The sequence below is a fragment of the Trachemys scripta genome, chromosome 1, assembly GCF_013100865.1.
Source record: "Trachemys scripta elegans isolate TJP31775 chromosome 1, CAS_Tse_1.0, whole genome shotgun sequence".
Classification (NCBI taxonomy): Eukaryota; Metazoa; Chordata; order Testudines; family Emydidae; genus Trachemys; species Trachemys scripta.
This window is the reverse complement of record NC_048298.1, coordinates 149,026,926-149,035,583: the sequence shown is the minus strand read 5'-3', so window position 1 is coordinate 149,035,583 and position 8,658 is coordinate 149,026,926. Positions and strand designations below refer to the sequence as shown.

The 8,658-nt window shown below is 41.0% G+C and overlaps 1 long non-coding RNA gene across 1 annotated transcript in view; it reads right to left on the bottom strand.

Annotated features, from left to right (window-relative positions):
* Positions 1–466: 466 nt before the first annotated feature.
* LOC117886919 overlaps positions 467–8,658 on the bottom strand; it is a 39,514-nt gene continuing 31,322 nt past the window's right edge. Inside the window, exon 3 of the long non-coding RNA XR_004648088.1 lies at positions 467–628. This is a non-coding gene — a long non-coding RNA (uncharacterized LOC117886919). The remainder of the gene's footprint in view (positions 629–8,658) is intronic.

Genomic DNA, 8,658 nt, shown 5'->3' with positions numbered 1-8,658 from the left:
GAGGCATTAAGTGTAAGAGGGAAGGTAAGTAATTCGCCATGCTTCCCCATTTCTGTAATGGGGGAGGACATCTTGATACATTTACAATACTCCTCTGGGGATATTTCATCAGTTATGCCTAACTCTAATGGACAATAATTGATTTGAACTTTCTACTTAGCACAGAGCAGTAAACAGCCTCACTCCAGGCTGCAGCAATGAACTGGCATTTTGTAAAATGAGAGAAATTTGGAAAACTTTTGCAAGTATCAAGAGAAGAAACAGCTTGTCCTCTTGTTTTTAATAACAGAGCTAATAGTTACAAACGCAGATTATATATATTCCATTAGAATACCCCCACTATTCTTTCATCAGGGCTTTATCCTTCAGCCACATAAATTCACTTTCAGCTGAGATTTGCCCTACCAGGATACAGTGTATGAATGTATTTTTATCAGCAACATATGAAATAAGTCAGGTGTTTTTTTCTTTTGTAGAATCCAAAAGGGCAGATTCTCCATCTTCTGCTCCTGGACAACACTTCCTAACTGCTAGAGCCCATTCACAAAGTAGACTGTAAGGTTGGTGGACTGATGCCTTCACTTCCCTGGCATCTTTTTTCAGGGCCATGCCTTGTGTTGTTTCACTGCTGGGCATAAGAGCAAAATTCCATCATTTTAGATTTTACAAAATTTGGCAAATATAACATCATATCCTTGCCAAGGTTTGCAAAGTGAAAATACAGAGTTTCTTCTAGCTTTGCTAGGGAGTAATTGAGCAACCCTTGCCATCACATGCTGTGCATGTAATGCCCTGTTGCATTACAGATTTACATTAAAGGTTGCAATTGCACCAAATGATCATATCAATAATCCACATTTTATAAAAACTCCCTACATATATATCTGCACCATGATAAGCATGATGGTGAGCTCTGAAAACAGTTTCATAAGGGGTTCACTTTCCTTTACCAATAATATCATCCCTCCCAGAAGAAGATCAGCAAAAAAGCTGTGTTTTCTGATAAACATTAAGGTTGGAATACAGACAGACAAATTCAAAGTTAAGACCAGCTCAGCTTGTTGTTTCTTGGAATAGCAAGCATCATGCTGTATGACTGTTTTCATGCACTCTTTTTGTTGTGTGGGGGACAGAGGGAATCTTTTTTTCTGCGTCATCGTCTAGAACCGGTGTTAGGAACAATTTACTGATCCTCAAAGCTTTTTTACTGGGCCACAAAAGTGTTTCTAACACTAGCAGGTCACTAGGGGTTTGTCTACACTACAATGAAAAACCTATAGCTCGCCTGTGCTAGCTGACTCGGGCTCAAGGGGCTCAGGCTAAGGGGTATTTAATTGCAGTGTAGACATTCGGGCTTGGGCTGGAGTCTGGGCTCTAGGACCCTGTAAGGTGGAAGGGTGCCAAAGCTTGGGCTCCAGCCCAAGCATGAATGTCTACAATGCAATTAAATAGCCCCTTAGCCTGAGGCCCACAAGCCCAAGTCAACTGGCCTGGGCCAGCCACAGGTGTCTAACTGCAGTGTAGATACTACATGTCAGACTTTAAAACCACACAGTTCTGGCTGCTCTTACGATCATGCTATTTGAAAGCTGGGATCTCAACCTACTTTCAGATGATATCAAATACTGAGACCTGATCTTCAGACTTTTCTCATGTGAGTAGTCTCATTGTCTCATATGAGTAAGGCCTGAGAAGGTCAGACCCTTGATTTCCAGTTCTACTGGTTCTCAAGATGATACCCATTAAAATCATGTCAGAACTGAAGTGAGTAAAAAGGCAAGATCCCCAGAACGATGTGGCTTTAAGATTTCATATATCATGAACTGTCATGGTGAGTAATGAAAAGCATTTGAAAGTCGAGAACCACAGCTTTCCATGGTATATGGCATGCATTTTTAGGCCTGGTGATTTATGATATATCGGCTATTAAATAACTACTGGTCTCCTGATTTGGGATGCTTTTGGCACTCATCGAGGACTGACATATACAGTTAATAGTAAGTGTAAATTTCATTCGTTGGTGTGTGTGTGTGGAAGTACTACATATGAAGGACCTTCCCTCCCACCCCATGGTCACAGGGAAACTGTATAGCCATTGTTTCCTGGATCCATTCTCTTTTGGAGATTGTGATTATCTCTACAGCAGTCCCACTATTGATGAAACTTCACATCTGCCTGGTCGAGCATGGTGTGGGGGCAAGGACAAGAATATTACGCCTGTGTGTTGAATGCAAGCATCTCTCTGTTTATTTCTTTGGGGTGTTTTTTTTTTAAATGAAGTTTGTTGATTTTACTTTACAATAATGGGAATAGCCATATTCTAAGTGTCCTAGTATGGTCTACTCTCAGGTACACATCCCTTAAAACAATATCTTATTCAGGATGAGACAAACTTGCAATTTGGGAATGGCAGAAGATGAATATGAAGAAAAGCTTGAACTGACACAAAGCACAATGGATTTCAGCTGAGTATTTCACAACTCCAGCACATCTTAGAGGGAAACTGACGAAGGGAATTGAGAAGTTTAATATGGCCCTTTACAAAAGTAAGGTCATGTACACAGAATGGGCTGAAATCATTAGACTTCAATAGAATTACACCAGCAACACATTTGGTCCAATCTCTTTCCCCACATCTACATGCAAGGATATGGATTCTGAAATAAATGGTCCCGTTTATTTTGCCCATCAGTTGCCTTCTTTCATATACCTTAAAAACTGCACCTTTAGATGTTTAAGTCCAAATTGGTAATCCAATTGATTGCTTCAGGTGTCATGGAGTGCATGGCAGAGAGACCACCAGGATATGATCACTTGGGACAGTGGTTGACAAGATGTTCCACAGTGTGAAGTCCATTCCTGCAGTCACAGATAGGACTGTGTCTCAGTTCCCATTTATGGAAGAGGTAGGTGCATCTGTCATGTGATGTGCAGATGCAGTTCAATATCTTTCTTGGGAGGGAAAAGCCATTGGTTCTTCAGCTGGATCCTCAATGAGACGTTTGTTTAGGATGTTGAAATCCTTCCACCTTGCTCACAATTGATCTTTGGGGGGAAACCCTGAGTCTTTGAGCACTTGCACTGAAAGCCAAAAAAGTTTTCTAGATTTGATTTTGAATCTTAGAATTTTATTTAGGTCTTCATGTATTGGGATATCCTTGTTCTCTGGAATACAATGGGACTCCCAAGGAATTCTCATATCACAATGAATTTGGGGTGGGTGATTGTGTGCCAGTATGGGAAGCCACAGATGTGGTGTTGATTTTACTGTTCTGGTAATGATCTGTATGGCAGTGTTAAGTTGAGAGTTGATGAGTGATGTGTGGGAGCTGTTGTCAAGAACGGTGAGGAATATTCGGTGGTAGAGTAAACAAGGGCTGGTGAATGGGGCCATAGATTTTTTTGCATTGGCTCCCCAAGTTGTTCCTGCCAGTTTCTGGATAGAATTTACATACATTTTTATTTTGTCATGCCAATTAGTGCTTGCTTCACACAACACAGAGGTTAGCAGATGCCAAGAAGTGGCACAAGATCTGATTCTCAATGCTTTGAAATTTCCTCTTCTGTTGCAACAATACTTAAGAATACAGGAATTGCCATACTGGATCAGAAGAGTAATCCATCTAGTCCAGGGGGTTGGACTAGAGTTCTCTTCCAACCCTAATCTATGATTATATGACTTCATTTGGGTTGGATTTTCACCTTCTGAAGGATATCTGTTTGGCATGAATAACCTCTTATACCTTTTAATTTAACCATACTGGGTTTTTCCCTTGCCTTCCTGCTTCCTTTCTTGTTTTTTGGCATGCATGCCTTCTGTGATACCGTTATAGCATGATTAAGTAAACTTTATACTAATTTCAATTTCTTCACCTGGACATTAGGATCTTTACTAGTTTCCTCATTTCATTAAAAAAAAAAAATCAACCCCCACCCCAAAAAACAACACAAACAAAAAAATTGTTACAGTTGAGTTGGATGGATAGTGTTAGTTTTTGGAACTTATTAATAAAAGCATTAAACCTGAAGTAATTCCTTAACATCTTGTAGCATACTCCAGTTCCTAAAAGACATGCTTTAATTGGGAACACCATGCTATGCAATGGATACCATCCCAAGCATCTGATTTAGTTCCCTATCCCTTTTATCTTAACAAGTGTAATTATTATGTTATTAATTTACTTTACAAGGAAGTACAGATGCAGCATCTGGCTTCCAGTGATATTCTGATATTTACGCTATTGTATAGCTGGACTGGATGAAGCCTAGCGAGATTCATACTGAGAGAGTGCTTAGTTCCGACAAGATGACAGGACCCTTCTAACTCACACCCTTTACTATCCATTAACACTGTTCCCCCTATACAAGAAATGAACTGACTTCTATATGCATAGTCACAGGAGGCTTCTGGCAGAATTTTTAAGTCTTTGGGAACCAAGCTAGATAGTCAGGGGCACAGAAAAAGTTTAATTTCAAGTCATTTCTTGAGTATGTCAAAATTCCATATGTACAATTTTTAATATGGATTCCCCATATAGTGTTAAAAAGGGTGCTATTTTCCTTGCTGACCCTACCAGATGGGAACAAAGCTTATACAAAATGGGAGCTAGCATATCTGATTTTCAAACTTTTTTCATCCATGGCACTGAGTACAGCCAACAGATGGCTGAAAAAAGAAAATACTGCAGGACACCCCTTTCATAGTATAAGTTGGGTAAAGGTTCAAAATAAATTACACCAATCCTTTATCCATGCAGTTTAGAATGGTTCCAGATGGAAGAAAGATATTAGAACATCATTCCCATCATCTATTAAAGGTAAATTTTAGTACCCAAATAAAGATGGTACCATATGATTGTGGTCAAAAGGCCAAGAAGCAGCTTCTCCCACCCTAAGATGCTCAGGTCAGCCCCTGACTGACTGATTATAGTCCTTGAAAAACTGATTAAACTTAAAGAGGCCTGTAGCATAGAGAGAGGAAATGGGGATATTCAAAAAGGAATGAAGACACCCCTCCCACTCTGTGGTGGCACCATCTAGTAAACAGGATTCCTCCATGCATGCATCCATCTATCCCAAACTACAGTACAATTGCGCTTCCCAAAATTAGAGCTTCAAAACCAGTAACGGTGGTCCCGTATCTAGCACTCTTTAAAAAAATTAACTTGCATTTCTTCTACCAACCAAAATATTTAGTCAATTAGTTATAACAACAATTTTTAATCAGAATGTTGGTAGCATCTGGAAGAGGTAGAACTAGAAAGGCCAGTGCTTTAATGGATAAAACCAAGAACTGACTAAACTAGAAGTTCGGGAAGGGAAAAGCCTACAGTGCCAACTCCGTTCTAGCAGAGAGAAGGGCATAATTTTGATTACTGAGTGCTAGGTAACAGGAAAGAACCCCAAGCCTTTGGTGACATCCAAAGGCAGCTGGAATAATGGAGACTTTCTAAGGATGTTCTTTAAAAGAACATGTTAAAATAGGGATGAAGAAAGAGTACAGAAAAGGCATAACTTGGTTTTTTTCTGTTTATTAAAGGAAGTAAAATACAGCCCCCCCCTGCCTTATTGGAGGCAGACAGATTAGCAACACTAATATATTTAGTCAGTATATTAATAAAACTGTTCTCAAATTCAGTTTCACAAGGGAGACATAGTTCCAACACATTGCACAGATATAGTGGCATGGAAAATCTCACTCTCCGTAGTGGCCTGAGTGAGGCAGTCTCATTAACATCTGTCTGCCAAATGAATCAACAACAGATTCAATAAGACCAGGAAGAACAAAAATAGATCTTTTGACCAAATATAAGACTCTTAATGAGCTCAGAGTGAATTTAATGGGAACCCCTCTTGTGCTGGATAGACAAGATCCCAGACATCCTTCTCCTAGGTCTCAGTAGTTAAGCCAACAGACTTCTAGTTGCATCATTAGGTTCAAAATCAAATGGACTGTAATTGAAATAAAAGTTTTATTTTTGACTTGCTGATCTAAACAGGTCAAATGAGCCCAGGGGCATGACTTTCATCAGGGCCTCAATGCAATCTATAATTTTCCATGCATGTATAATTGCACCTGTAATTAATCATAGGCACAACTGATAGCATTTAGATATCTGACTATCTGTTCTGCAGATGCAAACAGATAGTACATTTAGAGGTGCCAAATGCACCTTCAATTCATGGTGGACACCACTCTTTATAAACACAAAATTGCATCTGTGGACTTAGATGCCACCGTTGAAAATCAGGCTCCAAGTTTTTTACTATTAATCCATGTGCGTGCCTGCTGCTGTATTATAGTCACTTCTTTTTTTAAAATAAGTTATTATTGTAACTATGGTTCTGCGAGATGGGATGCAGACATATATTTCATTTAAGTGTGTGCTTGTCCAGTGCACCGGAGCCAGAGAATTTTGCCTCACAGAACCCATAGCGGGCAGAGTTTGTGCCTCATGGCCATAGCCCCTCCCCTGGCTATATGAGGCAGCACCGCTCCCCATCCCCAAGTCCTTCATACCAAATGCGGAGACTAGACTCCGATGCAGAGCGGACAGAGGGTGGGTCGTGAAATACACATTTGCATTACATCTCAAAGAACCACAGTTACAGTAAGTAACTGTATCTTCTTCTTTGAGTAGATGCAGCTGTGTATTCCACTTAGATGACTCCCAAGCAGCACCCATAGGGGTGAGGCTTGGAGTCTACTTAAACAAGGACTGCAGGACCGCCTTCCCAAAGTTTGCATCTGCTCTGAATGCCACGATAATGGCATAATGATCCACAAACGTATGTATGGACGACCAAGTGGCAGCCCTGTAAATGTCCAATATCGAGAAACCACTTAATACCATTGACGTGACTTGCACGCTTGTAGAATGAGATCGCATTAACGGAAGAGGTGTAGTTGAAGCTATTTTGTATGCCTCATTGATACAGGAAGTTTTCCACTTAGAGATCGTATGTGAAGAGACTGTCTGTCCTTTCAGACAGTCTCCATACAACACAAACAGATGAGGTGAAGCAGAAAAGGGTTTAGTTCTGCCCAGGTAGAAGGCTCAACATTGTCTGACGTTTGTAGGCACTGCTCCACAGAGGATGAATGTGGCTTAGGAAAAAACACAGGTAAATACACTGCCTGGGTCAAATGAAACTGAGAGAACACTTTTGATAAAAACGTTGGGCATGGCCACAGCGTCACTTTGTCTTTGGAGAATTGTGTATAAGGAGGTTCTGCCATCAAAGCCTGCAATTCACACTCTCCTTGCAGATGTTACCGCCACCAGAAATGTAGTTTTTTTGACACAAAAGAGGAAAGGGACAAGATGCTGAAGGCTCAAACGGAGGTCCCATCAGAGCTGCTAAGACTGTGTTAAGGTCCCATAAAGGAACTGGTTCCCACACCGGCAGATGAAGACAAAGGATTCCTTTTAAGAATCTTATTACCATGGCAATGGAAAATACTGATCTTCCATGAATTGGTGGATGAAATGCTGAGATCACCAACGGTGCATCTTCAATGAGCTAAGCATAAGGCCCATGACTGAAGATGCAGTAAGTACTCCTGGATGTCCTGGATATACCCCAGTGATCTGTTGAGTAGGACCTGTCGAACAGCTGCCAGACATTGCTCTTTCTCCTCATTCAACCATAGAGCAGCCATGCCATGAGATGCAGGGAGCTGAGCCCAGGACACAAAGTGTGATTGTGAGAGCAGGATAGGATGGAGAAGAAGGGATATGGGAGGCTGAATTGACAATGTGAGAAGTTTGGAAAACCAACACTGCTTTGGCTATGCCAGGGCAATGAGGATGAGCTTGGCCCAATCCGCTTTCAGTTTGAGGATGACTTGTGGAATGACTGATATTGGAGAAAAAGCATAAAAGGAGAGCTTCTTGCCAGCTGAGGTAGAAGATATCAGACAGGGAAACTGGACTGAGCTCCCTCAAGAACAGAACAGATGGTATTTCCTGTTGTCCCTCGCAGCAAACAGGTCAGTTGTCGGTATGCCCCAAGCTGCGAAGATGACTCATAGAACACTGGGCTTCAAAGACCACTTGTGATTCCAGGAAAAATTCCTGCTGAGATGGTCCGTGAGATGATTCTGGATCCTAGGCAAGTGGTCAGCTATCAGAGTGATGCTCTCCTCGATGCAGAACTGCCATAGCTTGATTGCCTCTTGGAAGAGCACCTTGGAGTGTGCTCCCTCTTGCCTGGTCACATAATACATCACGGTGGTATTGTCAGGAAGTAAGTGAACCACTTTACCCTGATGCAGTCCAGAAAAGAGTGACAGGTATTCTGGATGGCCCAAAGCTCCAGCTCGTTGATATGAAATGAAGGTTCATGCGCTGACCACAGATCTGGAACTTTCAGCGACCCCTGATGTACTCCCCAATCCATCAGGGAGGCATCTATGACAACAGCCCTGGTTGGTAAGGCTGGACAAAGGGAACACCCTGACATACAGTAACTCCTCACGTTGTAGTTATGTTCCTGAAAAATGCGACTTTAAGTGAAACGATGTTAAGTGAATCCAATTTCCCCATAAGAATTAATGTAAATGAGGGGGTTAGGTTCCAGGGAAATTTTTTTCACCAGACAAAAGACTATATATATATATATATATATATATATATATATATATATATATATATA